Below are 14,882 nucleotides of genomic sequence, written 5' to 3' on the forward strand. Positions count from 1 at the left end.
TACAATTAAATGCAAACAAAGATGTGTGGATCTAAATGATGTGTGGAGCTCCATTTAAAAATCAAGCAATCTGGTGGATCTAAATGATGTGTGGAGCGATGTGAGAGCGACACGTAGAATTTTATGGTAGGCAATTATATAGATAGTTAGATTATTATTATTAGGTTTATTTATAGACATATCAGGTTATAAGAGTTACTTTTATAATAATTTATTTTATAATCTTTGTTTGCATTTAATTGTATTTCAAGTGATCTTTTCATTGTTTATAATGTTTCTTTTATCGATTTAGTATTCGTCACTTAATATTTCATTGTTTTTTATCTAACTTTTGTTGATAATTAGTTTGTACATTTTGTTATGGGCGTTTCATGGTTGAATTATTTTATTGATTGTGGTTCTTTGGTTGCTTTGGATATTTTTAGTTTGATACCGATCTTGATATGAAAGGTCCACGATCTAACCGTGACATAAACCTTAACACCCTATTCAATATGTCACGATTTTTTGGAATTTTTGTAAACGTATTTACTTTTAACGCTAAGGGGATAATTTTTAAATTTCTAATATATTATATGTTTTTATTTTTCCTATAATAAAATAATGCATTTATAATTATTATCTATAATTCACCAACAATTTTTCTCTTACTAACTATTCACTAAAACTAGGTATCTTGCCCGGTGTGTTACGCCAGACATGTGTTGTTTAGCTGTTATATGTGGCAAATGCAGTTTGTGGGTTGCGGCGGTGAACTGGCATGATTTCGATTGGTATTGGGTTACGATACAGGGACAAAAAAAGGTAAATACACCAATACCCAAATACAACAAATTAACATATTTAAAACAAAAGAATGCGTTGCAACGACAAACATCATGAACTTAGTCGACACTAACAATAGCGGACAATACCTCGTGTGTTGCACCGTCGATGTGTATTCAGTCGGTATCAGGTTACGACATCAGAGCAAAAAAAACTCGTCAACGCCCAAATACAATAAATACGTATTTAAAACAAAAAAAATGTGTGTTGTGGAAGCAAACCAACACGAACTGGTTAGTATTAGTGGTAACAAAAAAACTAACTTACGACGGCGAACGGGCACAAATTCGGCACTAAATCATAAACGTATGATTGAAATAAGAAAGCAAAGAATGACAAAAGAAACAAAACTTATATTAACTCGTCGTGTTGCGTCGAAGCATAGACGCGAATTCGATTAGGGATCATTATTGGTAAAAACCCTTCATTTTGGGTGCAAATCGACTTCGCTTGATAAGGATTAGGCGCATGACAGTTTAATCAGTATTTGTTAGGTTCATGACGATACCGAAACTAAATCGTATATCAAATAAAAAGGAAAACTAATTAAAATATTCAAAAGATATAAACCATATAAAAAAATAAAAATAAAAATAAAAATAAAAATAAAAATGTCAAACTCAGGGTTTAAAAGCAAATAAACAATAATAAAAAAGAAATACCTTTGTGAGATGTTGGATCATAAAATCTAAAATTAAATTGCAAATAGAAAAAGGCACAGATGGATCGAACCCGGACAAGTAAGAAAAGAAACAAAATGAGAACTTGGAAATCAAAGGTGAGCCAATCAACCACACCAGACACTTATCAATTTGATCAAACTTATATTTAACTAGTAATTCGACCCCCGCGTTGCGGGGGTTGTGAAACCATAGCCGAAGTTCAATCGTTAATGGAAATATTGTTTATGAAAATATCGGACAATCTTATACAAAATACTAACCGACCACACCAAAGGATTACAAACATGAGTCTAAGCACCAAAACTTTTAACTTTATTAAAAAGAATGAATCAAGAATTCCACACAAAAGTCTCCAAAACAAATTGAATGAAAACTTATATTTACAATACCCATATTTAAGAATAAAGGGATCAAAATAAAGGGGTTCCAAATCTCCACATCCACTCACTCACTGAAGGTCCAGCACCACCATCATTGTCACACCCCAATAACGGATGTTGCAATCATCACCCGAACCTGTGGTGGTTTCCAATCTAATATCCTTAAATGCTGAAGATTAATAAAAGAAATTAGTTGGTATTTTCATTGTTATAAAGGAATTTCTCATGTAGCCAACCAATGACCCAAAACAAACAATAAAGTGAGCATATAATCACCTTCTTGCGTTAACATTAACGTAGTTCGTTGTTGCACTATTAGTATTTCGTCGAAGCGTTCCTGTTGACTCAAGTCTGCAATGACTTCGATTGCATCCCCTGCACCGAGTAAATAAGTATTATATGTTAGAAAACATACACATAGATGATCTAATCTAGTCATTTTAATGCATACTGTTATTTTATTTTAATAGTGTATATACAAATTTTCAAGAAAGTTTAAACTCTGAAGTATCAACAAAGATGCCATTTTCTTTTGTGACATTTATTGATCTTAATGTACAACTTACATGGCAGTCAATAAACAGATAACAGGGCTCTTTCTGTAATCCTTACTCGTATGAGTTGCGGTTTTGAGCGCGGGTTTATGTCATGTAGGCGTATCAGGGCCGACTCCTTTTCTAATGTTTTATGCGCAACTATATGCAGCAAAAAAGGAGCTACGTTGAGCTAAAAAATATGGAGAACTATGTTCTTCGTCTACATCTTTACAGTACCTACACCGCCTTCTGTCATCACCTCCACCAATCGTTGTTGACCTTTTATAAGGCGGCTACTTGTTCAGGAGACGCTCACCTTGCTGTTGAAAACGCAAATTAATTAGGTCAAAAAACAATTGCAACCGCTAATACATGTTAACTGTTATAAACTATTACCCAATAATAGGTGCTGCACTAAAGCTGTTACCTTTTTCTACTTGCTTCATGAAATATGAATGTGAAACCTGCACATTTTGTTAAGACAAATAAGGCATAAATACACTTTAAATTGCACCAAACATAATGGATAAATGACTGAATTCTATCAACTATAAGGACATAGATACTAAACTAATAAGTTGGTAAAATTGGCATAAAGTAATAATCAATCAAAATCATAAAAGGCTCACCTTTTCCATTGGCTTTAAAGGTCCTTGTTTGTTCTTGAATACTCGGTTGGTGAGGTTTCCAGTTACTTTTATTCAAAATGAAAAATATTAAAAATGATAAGTGATAGCATGATACTAATATATAAACTCAATAATTGGAAGCTTAAACATATATGAGACAGACTTGATTAGCCTCACCCGATTAACTATTCCTTGAAGATTAAAAATTCCTCGTGTTGATACGCACAGAAGATTGAACTGTCATTATCAATGATACTCCTACAAGAGAAAATTGAACTACCATCGTCAATGATACTCTAAAAATAAAACCATAAATTTAAAAAAAAAAACCCCTAGAATTATACTCGTATGAAAGCCTTTTTACATACAAAAGCAAGGATGAAATTAGGGTTACCCGTTGCTGCTCCGATTCACCAACCGTATACCTAAATTCAAAAAAACATACCTTATGTCAGTAAAATGACATAATAAATCCACAGAATTACATATTTAAAAATATAAACAAACACAAGGAGAAATCTCAGGGAATGAATTGTAGCTTGAATCGTAATGATGGTTTTTCATCAATCATGTAAGGAATATGTAAATAAAAGAGGAGGGCTGATGTCGTTAATAATCAATCAATACAAAATCAATGAAATCATACCTGATGAGAGAATAGAAAGGTGCGAGGGGGTGGGAGTGGCGTAAAGATGAATGAAGACGGAAGAAGACAACACCTGTAAAGTGGGACGTAACGTGTAAAAAGATGAAGATACTCTGCGTCATCAACATGCAATTTAAGCCCTAGAAAGGACCTGGGGTGGCAGTTTCAGTTTTCATGGTGGTTACCATTTATCTCATATTCACATGCGGTTATCAATTCACTTCAACTCAATTATGAACATAGGTTTCAATTTCAAATACCAGACCACCTTAGCACTCGATTCAAATAAGTAAACGAATCGTTGCAGGTGTTTGAGCCCTAAATTCAGGTAATTGAGCCCTAATTTATGTTAATTGAAATCATTATTTTGTTTTTCAATTTTCTCAAGCATCTTCACGATGATACACCACCATGGCTGATATACGACGACAACAGTTCAATTTTTCATTCGGCTAGGGTTCGCGGCCTGGATTTGTTTTGGAGTTGATTGAAGTCTATTGAAGGATTTTCATCTTCTATGAGGTAATTCCTAAATGCCTAATTTATGCCCACCATGTGTTTGATAAAAGTTCTATCAAAGAGGTACTTTAAAGCTAAAAAGAGGTACTTTTTATTTAATGGTTTAGAAATGAACGAACATACGTAATCTAATGGACAAAATTTAACAAACGTTCGTGAATATAAATGTGAGCGTTTGGTTCGTTTACATGCCTATTTGAGAGCCCTTTTGTTTTCATTTTGCAAGCTGTCTTCTCTTATATCCTTTTTGGTCATTTTATATTTAGTTAGTTTTAAAGAATAGAAGTTTATAAATTTTACAATCTCATTCAAATAAAATCAAAGCATTATAGTATTAACTGGAATTGATGATCCTTATGAACCACCACTGAAGTGTGAGGTACATAAATGCTTGATTTAAACCCCTGTTTTTCTCATTTGAACCCACTTATAACCCTATCAATCAACATTATTTGCAGATCAAAATTGAACTGAAGAATGGAGTGTGTACCACAATTGATTTTAAACCAGATTAAAAAAGAAATCAGTTTTTCAGTTCAAAACCGATTTCTTTTTTAACGGGTCAAAAACGGGTTCAGTTTAAAATCAATTGCTTGGTTGAAGGTAGGCTTGATCATTTCATTTGTTTTTACTTTTTATAACTTTTAATAGAAACAGCATTTATAATTAATTATCAGTTTGCTTTATTTTGTTTACTCTTTCGCTTTCAGGATTTTGTCACAGAGCTTTCAGTTACTTCTGGTCATCAAGCATCATCACCAACTGGTTTGGTGGGTGTTCCAAACGTATCACTTATGGCACGTGTATATTTGAAACTCGGAGTGTGGCAATGGGCTCTTACCCCTGCTCTTGATAATGAGTCTATACAAGGTAGGTTGCCACAAGTTTTAAGGATTTTAACATGAGATTTTGTTCTTATGATTTTTTTTAAATTCATTTTATTCTTATTTATTGTGTATCTTGTAGATATTCTTAGCTCATTCAGGCATGTGACTCATAGTGCCACAAGATGAGCAAAAGGACAACGAGCTCAAGTCAATTGAAAATTTCAAAATCTATAACACCAACAACTTGTGAGTTAGCTACGGATTGAACATGTTTCATTTTGGTAGTCGTTATTATTATTATTCACACTGTTAGTATTCCAGGTTAGTGAACTTGAATGCAATTAAAAGACTCGTGCAAGGCGATGGACTTAAGATGGATATTATTCCAAATCCAAAGGTACTTTCTGCGTCTTCAGCGTTTACATATTTAGGTACAATATTTAATAAATTGCACCAGTCACAAATACCATATTGTGATGTCTTCAACGCTATTTATATTGCTAACATTGTTAATCCTTCTTAACTACCTCAAGCACTGTTTTTTGTTGTTATCAAATTTAAGATTTTTATAATTTTTTGCAGGTTACCGGTTCCTGTTTTTGTTGTGCAAACAACCGAAGACTCTGTTGTAAATAGTGTTGTTGATCTTAACATATATTTACAAGGAGATGTGTCTGAGGTACTTTTTATTTTTATTAGTAAAAAATATAAGGTTTCTATAGTGTCTTGATTCAATTTTTTTACATTAATTTAGATTACCGGCACAACATACAATGTTGGTGCGACCTTAGTTGACGTAGATTTGTTTAACGATTGGAAGCATGTTCAATGTTCTATATGTCGTAAAAAAGTTAAGTTTCTTGACGCTACGTACTATTGTTCGAACTGTAAAAACAATGTGTCTACCTCTACTCCACGTCATGGGTACGTTTTATATACATAGTTATTGTGCATGAACCTTTTTTTATTTCAGATTACGCTTCCACAGTTACAGGTTGGTTGTTCGTTTTCTTGATACATATGATGATATTTTGTGTGTCATGTTCGATGAAGTTGCGTTGGTACTTCTTGGCATAAGTGCTGATGACTTGGTTGCTAAGAGTATAGCAGAAGTTTGTTATTGATGTTTAAGCAAATATACTTTTGTTTTTGTGATGGCTTATTATGTTTAACTATGTGTGTGTGTGTGTGTGTATTTGTGTATCTTCTAAGTTTATTTATTATTTGTTTGTATACTGAAATATAGATTTATTATGTAGTTTTGTAGGCTGGGGATGATAGTTTTTGGGTTCACAATTTTTTGCTTAATGCTTTATGTGCCTGAAGTGTCGTATTTAAGATTAAGATTACTGATTATAATGTGGCACCTATGAATTCACGAGAGTTTACCGTGTCAAAAGTACATTTGTGATATGCAGTTGGGATGCCAGAAAATTGCATCCCCGTTTGTTGCTTCAAATTCGCTTCCTTTGGATTCTTCGTATGAAGATATTGAATGACGATAATGAGTGGCTTTCAAAGATTACAGAGGATGAATGAGCGTTGGAAGATGAATCATTATGGGGTCCACCTATTCCATTAGAAATAGTCATAGCAACACCATAACTGGTATATATTTATTACTAGGTTAGGTACCCGTGTATAACATGGGTTTAATAATTTTTATTTTATAAGTCCAAAACCTTTAAGATATCAATAATAATAAGTCATGATAAATAACAAGTCATGATAATAATAAGTCCAAAACATGTAGTCTAGTGTTTATATTTTTATGAATTTTTAAGATGATGAACTTAACATAAATGATGAGTTGATTAAATAATTAATTAAAAAAAAGTTGTAAATGGTTACTTTTTAAACCAACCCGTGACCGAAACTCTTTCTAATCATAAACTGTTTTGACATTAACCAGTTTGATACTTTAAACAGTTAAAGAAACCTGCTTGTTTAAATTAACATAAAATCGTGAATACATCAATAGTGAATTTGTCTTTTAAAGGCTTGAAAGATAAAAAGTTGTAATTTAGTAAACAATCATAATTTTAAATTTAAGTTAATCTTGTCTCTTCATCTAATAATATCATTTCTTATAAAACCTTAATATTAATTAATTAATCTATAATAGATTTAAAACATTAATTTTTGCAATCATTATTCAAAATCAACACGCAAATTAGTTACTTATAAAAAGCTAATAGTAATAACCAATACAATATATTTTTATAAAACAAAATAACATATTTATGCTTGTATTAAATTTTTTAATTCAAGAAAAAGATTATTAAAATGAGAAAATGAAAGATTAAAAAGAAAAAAATAAAATTCAAAACAATTAATAAGAAGAAAAAATGTATTTAATATAAGAGAGATGAGGAAAAATTTTGTAAGAAACATTTTGGTGATAACATGTGACATTAGAAAGATTTATTGGCTTTATTGGTGAATTTGTCTTTTAAAGGCTTGAAAGATAAAAAGTTGCAATTCAGTAAACAATCATAATTTTAAATTTAAGTTAATTTTGTCTCTTCATCCAATAATATTATTTCTTATAAAACCTTAATATTAATCAATTAATCTATAATAGATTTAAAACATTATATTTGCAATCATTAGTCAAAATTAACGCGCAAATTGGTTACTTATAAGAACCTAATAGTAATAACCAATACAATACTCCCTTCGTCCCATTTTAAATGTCATGGGACCCAAAAAACACAAATTAAGAAATGTTTGATCATTTTATTTTATGAGCTATAAAATGACAATGATGTATTTTAAGTTATTATGGTTAAAAACCATTTTTTCTCCCTTATATGTAATAGTACGGGCACAATTGAAAATTGAATTTATATGTATAGAAATGACATTTAAATTGGGACAACAAAAAAAAAAGAAAAATGGACATTTAAAATGGGACGGAGGGAGTATATTTTTATAAAACCAAATAACAAATTTAGGCTGGTATTTAATTTTTTAATTCAAGAAAAAGATTATTAAAAAGAGAAAATAAAAGATTAAAAAGAAAAAAATAAAATTCAAAACAATTAATAAGAAAAAGAAATGCATTTAATATGAGAGAGATGAGAGAAAATTTTGTAAGAAACATTTAGATGATGACATGTGACATTAAAAAGCTTTATTTATTATATAGTATAGATTCATTTCTTTTTCATAAACATGTCTTATTTCTATACATTTTATGATTTTAAGACAACTATTCACTGAAAAAAAATAGGGAGCTCATGACAGCGGTCATACAAACAAAGGTGACGATTGTAGATACGATGGTGTAAATGATGATGGTACCGACCGCACAACACACGTGATTGGGAGTACTTTGGCATTGTTTTTCTCTCTTTTTTGTCATGTGTTTATTTCTTTCGTTACTTTTGTCGTTTCTTAAGTCAAATATTATTTCATAATAAGCAGCCAGATGACAAGACTAAACACGAGCACGAGTCTGACACATCCTTACGTAATGACACATCTCTGTCAGCACAACGACAGTTGAACATCCTACTGGTGAGTGTTGTGATCAACCAAGGCCTAAGAGAACACGTCGAAGGACACAACATATGAATGTTTGAATGCGTAGACAAGCTACTTTTTTAATTTGGTTTAGTAACCTTTAATTATTTCTTTATATTTCATGTATTTTTGTTGGATATTGTGTTCACTTCGCTTGCGTTGTTTGTTTTAGTGTTATCGGTTGTAACCACCGAAGAGTATTTATACTTTACTTTAGTGCATTTGCGTGTGTGATTTGTTTGGTGAAGGCATTACAAGTTTTGTTGAACTTAGTTTACAAGTTGTGTTGAAGGCATTATAACCGGAAGCTATTAAATATTATAGTAGATAATTTTTTGGTTTATTTGCAAGCAGCCGTTACATGTCAAAACATTTCTTGTGGAGATTAAAACTTATTTGGTTGCAAAACTGGTGTGGCAAAGTTGTAGATCGGTTATTTGTCTATCAAGGGTATTATGTGCATAAAGCTAAAATAAAAACACGAGGTTTATTTTCGGAAAAAAAAATCATAACTCTTTTTGGAGACGAATTCATTTTTTCTAGGGTTTTGACTTTTGAACTATTTATCCCTGGCCATCTAAATAGTTATTTTGTATTCCAAACATTAACAGTTTTTTAATTAATCATTCATCTATTATATTAACAACAAAAAAATACACGTTTGAACAATCCAATATACTGAACAAATAAGTAAATTACAACAGTTTATATAAATGATTTTTACCTGCTAGAAGGCGACAATAATCACTTCTTAACATTATGTTTCGACTCATATCATATGTATGTCACAATTAATATTAATTAAAAACCAAATTAATGTAGTCATCATATTCAAAAGTTGATATTCCTGTTCACCAGACGGGTCAACTACTAGTTTTATTAGGGACGATAAATACGATTTTTTTAGTGAACTCACAAAACTTATTGAAGTGAACCCATGACAACAAGTTCAAGGTGGTTGTAATGGTAAGCATCTTCTCCCATAGTTCCACTTTGTTGAATAGTCACTGGTTCGAATTCGGTCAGCTATGGTTAATTTATTTTTATTTTCTAACTTGCATTTGCCATATGTTATATAGAGGTGCACAAACAGGGTATTTTCAGAACCCGAAACCGGGTATGGTCAACAAAGGTCAAAAACTAGGTCAGGTAGGAACCGCGTTTGACGGTTTTTTTATTGGGTTTCGTTCGGGGTTTGACCGAGTATTGGTGGAACCAGTGCTGGCGAGTCCAGGTCAGTTCCGGTTCCGGGGAGAAACCGAGAAACCCAAAACCCGGTTCGTACCCGCGGGTCAGGTAGTGTCGGGTACGAAACCGGTTTCTTTTGTGCACATCTAAATGTTATATGCCCCTTATTAGAGGTGCACAAATCGGGTTTTTTCTAATACCCGAGTTCGAGTATGGACCGGTTTCGGGTATGATCGGGTATTGAGAGAAATCGGGTAGGGTTCGGGTAGGGTATTGAGGAGAAAAACTCAACCCTATGTACCCGGGTAGGGTATGATCGGGTTCGGGTATTGGAACCGGGTATGTGTCCGAGTACGACCGGGTATTAATGCCCGGTTTTGAATATGTAATTTTTTTATACAATTTTAGTTTGTTTAAAATCTAAATTTGCTTATTAATGTATAAAAATAATTAAACTATATTACAAAAACCATAAATCCACTTAATACAAATTATTTACTTAGTAGTATGCATTTTACAAAAACGTAAACATAAAAGTTGTGAAGTAAACATAAAAATATACTATAAAAACTCATGTATTATTTCGGGTATTAGAAAATTGGTATCGGGTATAACCGGGTATCGGGTATAGGGTATGACCAGGTCCGGGTATTTACGGGTATAAATCGGGTACGGTTTCGGGTACGAGTATTGACATCAAAATGCATACCCTACGGGTAGGGTCGGTTCTGGTTTCCGGTATAGAATACCTGGATATAAAAAAACCGGTTTCGGGTATTTTTTTCGGGTCCGATTCCGGGTACAGGTTTTTTGTGCACCTCTACCCCCTGTACCCGGAACCGGCCTTGTTTCCTTTATGGGCCTAAGGTCATACACGGCAACAAGTTTTCAACCCCTTTCTTTTTATGTGGGCTGATGATCATCATAATGGATTGGGTTGGGCTGCAAATAAAAATCAATTTAAATTTGGATAAACAAACCGAAGAAACACCAAGTAAAACAAAGGCGGTCAACTTTATATCTCATCATGCCTAACATTTCACTCTAATTGTTTTCATCGGATCTCTGTTAAGAAAATTAACACTGTCAATATATTTTTTCAAATTTCAAACTTATGTTTTTTTATCAGAATAAAAATACAAGTCGATGGATGCAAAACTTAACTCGAAGCGGTTCTTCAAACGACGAAACAATGCTTTAATTCAGGTGTTTAAACTTCCACTCAACAAAAATCAAGTAGTCTGGAGCACCGCTTCGATGTAAGTTTTACATCAATTCACACGTATCCTCATTCCAATCAAAAACTCTAAAAGTCTAAAACATTAATTTGAAAATCTGGAAAAAACTTAACGGCATTAAGTTTTTTTTTAACCGATGTTCAATGAAAACAATTAGTGTGAATAGGTGAGACCGATAACAACTATTTTCTAAGATAAGTGATTTATTGATTAACTGCAAAATTATAAGATTATTAAAATTCAATTTACCTTTTTTTTAAACATACTAGACTAGTCAATAAAATAATACAGTAATATAATTAAGCCATCAATGATGCTTGCAAGCTTATCTAATCCTTAACAACCAGGCATAATCTTGCATGTTATTCAACCCAACATAAATAATTGAGGTTCAAATTAAACATCAGATATCTGGATTTACATTATTTGTCTTCATAACCCCACCCTTTTTCAAAAACACCTCACCAACCCAACCCAAACCAAACTTACATGTGGTCTTGGTTCAAGTGCATGAACACGCCTTTTGTATCCATAAGTACTATCATTATTTCTATTTAATTTTTATGATGTCAAAACAAATCCTATCTTTGAATGCTATCACCTAGGCTTTTGGGTACGCATCAACCGCATTATATTTAGGTCGTAACTGAAACAAGTCCTTTTAAGCTACTTAAGATAAATTTGTTAACGTCTTGAATCAAAACAAATTCAAAATAAAAAACGGTCATGTCAATTAACTTTTTATATAAGTAAGCTGACTATAGTTTTGGTTTATTTAATAAGAAAAACTGTCTAGAGACCACTTTTATCGGTGACATGAGAATATTGTGACACTATTCAAAGGTTAAAAAATAGATAAAATCATTTTTCATACACAACCTAGGTTACAACCCACCAACTTAACATATGATCAATTTAATTTTCTTTTTTCTTTTCTTTTCTTTTCATACTATTTGTTTTATATATAATTTGATTTTTGTTTAACAATTTATATCATTTAACTTTTTTTTAAATCTAAAAACATGGTATTGTTTAGTTTATTTTTACAAACATTTCAATTATTAAAAATGGGGTACTTTTAAAAATATTATTTTTTAATATGAGTATGTATGTTTTGTCTTGTTAAAACTTGTAAAAGTTTAAGGTTTGGGTTACATGTTACAATAAATTTTATAGAATAAATTAAAACTTAAATAAGATATATGTCATAAAAAAATTAGTTTGGGTTAAATTATGAATAAAAGTGAAAAGTTAGGTTAGATTGAGTTGTATGTGTGATAAGAAAAAGATATATTTTTTAATTAAAAAAGATGGGTTAAGTTTGGATTGTGAATAAAGATAGCCTACAATAAGCCAATATTCACCTCAAAATCCATGGCAAAATGGAAAACTCATAAAACAAATGTTTGGAAATAACAAATGAGATAAAAACCACACAAGGTTCCAAAACTCAAAAAATAAGTATTTCACTTACTATATTGAAATTAGTTTTTATTCTCGTATTATTAGGGCTGTTTTATATTTTTTGTTTTTAATATTTATATTTTTCTGAATTTAAATTTTATTTATTATTAGGAAGTTGATACTTAAGATTTGATGATAAATTTGTTTCACAAATAAACTAGATGTTATAACCCGGTTTAAAAGCTATCTTGGTTTGGTGAGGCTCATGACTCGCTTATTTTTTTTACTATAAAGTTTTTTTAATTATAAATAATATCTTTTAAAAAAATATTAATTTTTAGTATATTCGTATTTTATAGCATTTTCATATTAATTATTTGGTGAGATTAATTTTTAATTTAGTGAGATTTTATAACCCGTTTAAGGGCACGTTAGCCTCACCACATAAGAGAGTTAATTTGATCACCGGAAAGTTGCTTCAGTTTATTTGGTTAGCCATTAGTTAATTGTTGGTTTTAAATATAAAATGAAAAAAAAACGTGAAATATAGCTACTATATTTCCATTATTTAATTGATGGAATAAGATTTCTTTAGTAATCGTTGATTTTATTCAATTGACCGACTAAACATCCATTTTTCCATTCCCTGACAAAAGTCTATTTCATTCCATCTATTATTCTTGTATATTCAACGCTACCTGGTCCTAGTTCTAAGATGGATTTATTTATTTTACTAATTTTTACTTTGATTATTTCGGTAACCCAAAGTTTAATATGCTACTATATTTTCTTATGATGTGAGTATTCCTATGAACCTAAGAATGCAAGTAAAGGAACAAAGGCTTGACGCCACTTCAAGATTCATGGCGTAAAGAAAGTCAATTTGTATGCTTAATATTTAGGATACATCAAATGCAATTATCTAATAAGTATAAAACTCAATGTTCTAAAAACCGATTTTTAACTCATACAAAATGATTGGGCTAAAAAACCGTACAATCGGTTGAACCGGGTATACCGGAAGGTTCAACCGAGTTGAATAATAAATACAATTTTAACTAGAAGATAACTTAAAAGTATATGATTTCATAACTAAATATAATTCAAAAGTCAATCCTTAATAAAATAATAATACAAAGGCACTCAATTTTCAAAAAATTAATTAAAAACTAAACTTGTTTCAATGCTTTCGCTAGCTCAAAAGTAAATTTTAAAAAAAATATGAGATGCATATTAAAAATCTTTTGGGCTTAAAACATGTATGCCGGTTTAAAACGACATTTTATATAAAAAAACGCCGGTTCGATGTTTTATAGTTTTAGCAAACCGCTCAAATATACCGAGCTCAATATACATGCTTGATAAGCGAGACCTTGTATTATTGGTTCAACTGGTCAACATGAACCGGTTTTAAAACACTGTATAAACACACAACTTTGGTGCCACAAAGATATAATTGGTTCAAGTGGTGACCCTTTATTAGGCCACTTAATTTTTTGGAAAATTGGTTTTAAATAATTCTAACTATGGTCTATTGGTAAATATCTATCCCAACTTTACACTTGCCTGCTGGCAGTACCAACTACATGTGCATTTGTTGTTTTTAACGGGCCGCAACTAACGGATGTTAACTCCGTTAGTCTTTGTCTGACGTGGCCATCCCAGCTGGCAAAAACTTGATTACATGGAACGCGACGTGGCGGCTGACTGTGTATTATTATTATTATTATTAATCACCATTTCAACTAATTTACATATTAGTATATTACCATACCTCTTCCAGACACCTATGACTACTATGACTACATAATAATCGGCGGCGGCACCACTGGGCGCCGGCTGTCCAACAGCCACCGCCCTAATCTCTATCCGACCCGGCGGTGATGGCTGGAACCTTACAAACCCTAACCCTAACTTTTATTTACCCACTTCATTGTGCAATACCCGATCAAAAATTATGGCATGAATTGGAAAATCAGATCTGGATCTGGATTTAAAAATCAGCTACGGATCTGGATCTGAAACTTTATTGCCGGAGTATTTAGTGTGGATATTAGAACTAGAAGGCCATGGAAGATTATTTTGATAAAGAAGTTGCAGGTTTGGAGAAGGTGTTGGTGGCTCGCCGGGGAAACGAGGGGGGTGGTGGTGGCTCGCCGGGGAAACGAGGGGGGTGGTGGTGGCTCGCCGGGAAACGAGGGGGGGTGGTGGTGGCTCGCCGGGAAACGGGGGGGGGGGGGGGTGGTGGTGGCTCGCTGGGAAACGAGGGGGGATGGTTGTGGTGGTACTGAACTAACAAAAAGGGGAGGGGGTATAATAATAATACACAGTCAGCCGCCACGTGTCGTTCCACGTAGGATGATTTTTGACAGCTGGGATGGCCACGTCAGATAAAGACTAACGGAGTTAATATCCGTTAGTCGCGGCCCGTTAAAAACAAACACATTAATAGTTGGTACTGCCAGCAGGCAAGTGTAAA

General features: G+C 32.2%; 2 long non-coding RNA genes across 5 annotated transcripts; one reads left to right on the forward strand and one right to left on the reverse strand.

Annotated features, from left to right (window-relative positions):
* Nucleotides 1-1,647: 1,647 nt before the first annotated feature.
* LOC143530209 (uncharacterized) lies at nucleotides 1,648-3,466 on the reverse strand. 4 transcript variants are annotated; one of them, XR_013134812.1, is made up of 6 exons: nucleotides 3,231-3,466; nucleotides 3,054-3,118; nucleotides 2,821-2,888; nucleotides 2,501-2,744; nucleotides 2,165-2,263; nucleotides 1,648-2,057 (listed from the first exon to the last, which is right to left on the reverse strand). It is a non-coding gene; the product is annotated as an uncharacterized LOC143530209 (long non-coding RNA). The 4 variants fall into 4 exon arrangements; XR_013134813.1 differs by having other exon boundaries at nucleotides 2,455-2,744; nucleotides 3,054-3,315; XR_013134814.1 differs by having other exon boundaries at nucleotides 2,852-2,888; nucleotides 3,054-3,311.
* A 1,779-nt stretch (nucleotides 3,467-5,245) lies between these two features.
* Nucleotides 5,246-8,817, forward strand: LOC143530210 (uncharacterized). The gene is made up of 4 exons (XR_013134815.1): nucleotides 5,246-5,291; nucleotides 5,367-5,442; nucleotides 5,628-6,653; nucleotides 8,281-8,817. It is a non-coding gene; the product is annotated as an uncharacterized LOC143530210 (long non-coding RNA).
* The last annotated feature ends 6,065 nt before the right edge of the window (nucleotides 8,818-14,882 follow it).

The sequence above is a fragment of the Bidens hawaiensis genome, unplaced genomic scaffold, assembly GCF_021521415.1.
Source record: "Bidens hawaiensis isolate Kalapana, Puna unplaced genomic scaffold, B.hawaiensis_p1.1 tig00008861_1, whole genome shotgun sequence".
Lineage (NCBI taxonomy): Eukaryota > Viridiplantae > Streptophyta > Magnoliopsida > Asterales > Asteraceae > Bidens > Bidens hawaiensis.